The following is a 2327-nucleotide window of genomic DNA, read 5'->3' on the forward strand; positions in this document are numbered from 1 at the left end:
ACAGGTTCCAGGCCCCGAGGCAAGTGTGCACATCAGAGGAACGGGTTCCCTCCCTCCAGCTTGGGCCTCAGCTAACCCTGTGGTCTACCAGAGCAGGCAGCACAGCTTTGAGGGCAGCCAACGAATGCTTGACAAAAGCCAGCTGGAGGCACAGCCTGGCCCCAGCCTATACCCGCACACTGCTACTGAAAATGTCCTAAAATTTCATAACGTCTTATTTACTTTCCTGAGTGAGAGGAACTGTCGGTGCCCTCCTCCCTTTCAGAATAGGCAGTCTCTTCCTCCCTTCAGGGGGTCTTCAAAGACCAGTTATTAATAACAGAAATCCCCACTCCAGGAATTATCAACACGTGCGTGAGTTGATCATGAGACTGGCATATTTTACACTCAGAAAACATGAGCCTTTACTATGTGTGGGGCCCTGTGCTATGGCTGAGGGGGTAGTTCATAGAGGAGTAATGATGGTCATTAAAAAAGAACAGCTCAGGGAGGAGTAATAAAAGTAAGGTTAGCCCCAGTGAACCGTATTTCTACTAGCTGTCAGGCCTCATGGTATGTTCTTTACCTGTTTGATATGATCCTCAAAACAATCCTATAGGGTATTTTGATCCCTATTACAGATGGCAAAATTGAGGCTCAGAGAAATTAAAAGCCTTGTGAAGCTCAGAATATTAAGGGTTGTGAAGGGAATTGTTTCAGTGGTGAACGAGGAGTCCCTGCAGGCTGCTGAGCAGTGAAATGACCCGACCAGAGACTAAAGAAGAAAATGGCATGGTGACAGAATAAATCAAGAAGTAGGAAAACCTGTCAGAAGATCAGGTAGCATTTTGTGGAAAATGTGTGAAGGTTGGCATGCAAATGTAAACAATGTACATATACAGGTTCAAAAATATTTATTTATTTGGCTGCTCTGGGTCTTAGTTGCAGCACGTGGGATCTAGTTCTCTGACCAGGAATTGAACCCTAGTCCTCTGCATTGGGAACAAAGAGTCTTAACCACCAGAACACCAGGGAAGTCCCCCTATATATGTTTTTTAAAAACAATCATGTGTAATTAAAACCTATGAAGAAAAGTCAGAGAATTATCCATGCAACAATTTGGGCCAGTAGTTGCTTCTTGGAAGGGTGGGCAGAATGAGGGGGAGGATATGATTAGGGATGAAATCTTAGTGGGCTTAAACATTATTTATTTATTTTTATTTATTAAAAAATATTTATTTGGCTGTGCTGGGTCTTAGTTGTGGTATGCAGCTCTTAGCTGTGTATGTGTGTGTTCAACCATTTCTGTCATGTCCAACTCTTTGAGACCCCATGGACTGTAGCCCACCAGGCTCCTCTGTCCATGGGATTCTCCAGGCAAGAATACTGGAGTGGGTTACCATGCTCCCCTCTAGGGGAATCTTCCTGACCCAGGGATTGAACCCATGCCTCTCCAGTTGCAAGCAGATTCTTAACTCACTGAGCCACCTGGGTAGCCCAGGCTCTTAAGTGCTGCATATGGGATCTCCAGGGCTTCCTGCATTGGGAGCTCGGACTCTTAGCCACTGGAACACCAGGGTAGTCTCAATTTTTATTTTATTTTTCAACTTTATTGAGGTATGATTGACAAATAAAATTGTCACATATTTAAAACCTATAGTCAGATGATTTGATATATGTATACACGGTGACAGGATTCCCACCATCAAGCTAATTAAGTTAATTAACACATCTCATCACCTCATATATTTCCTTTTTTTTTTTTTTTTGGTGAAAACACAAGTTCTATTCAGCAAATTTTATTTTATTTATTTATTTTTTAAGTTTTCAATTAGCAATAATCGCGCCTCGGATAAACCTCATTGGCTACGATACTGCCACTGCGCAAAGCTATTCAGCAAATTTTAATGATTCAATAGTATATTTTGAACAGCAGCCACAAAAGCTGGGACACCAAGCATAAATACAAGCTCCTTTCAGAGAGGTGTTGGCACCTGGTTTCCTAGTTGGGATGAGTTGGAAGGAGAAGGTGGTAGAATGACCCACTGGCTCCCTGGTTTTCATGGAGGACTGCAAATTAAAAGCTGGACCCTCGGGTAGGGGCTTGTAAACAATCTCCTTCCAGGGTAAGTCTGGGAGATGGACATTTTTGCCTGCTCCCTCTGGGCTGAGCCCTGTGGGGCTAGCCTCAGCTTATGCTCATGAACTCGTAGAGAATCATTCCATTGTTCCCTATAATCTGATGGGTCTCCTGGATGTAAGTACCATTGGCTTTCAGAGTCTGACATGCTGAGATCCCATCTCAGGTGGGAGCCTTAAAAGCTGTGGCACTAGGAGGGCATTGTGGC

The 2327-nt window shown here is 43.8% G+C and overlaps 1 pseudogene; it reads right to left on the bottom strand.

Moving 5' to 3' along the window:
* Positions 1-1753: 1753 nt before the first annotated feature.
* LOC138990074 (U4 spliceosomal RNA) lies at positions 1754-1871 on the bottom strand (annotated as a pseudogene).
* Positions 1872-2327: the final 456 nt, after the last annotated feature.

This window comes from Bos mutus, chromosome 11 (assembly GCF_027580195.1).
Source record: "Bos mutus isolate GX-2022 chromosome 11, NWIPB_WYAK_1.1, whole genome shotgun sequence".
Taxonomy (NCBI): Eukaryota; Metazoa; Chordata; class Mammalia; order Artiodactyla; family Bovidae; genus Bos; species Bos mutus.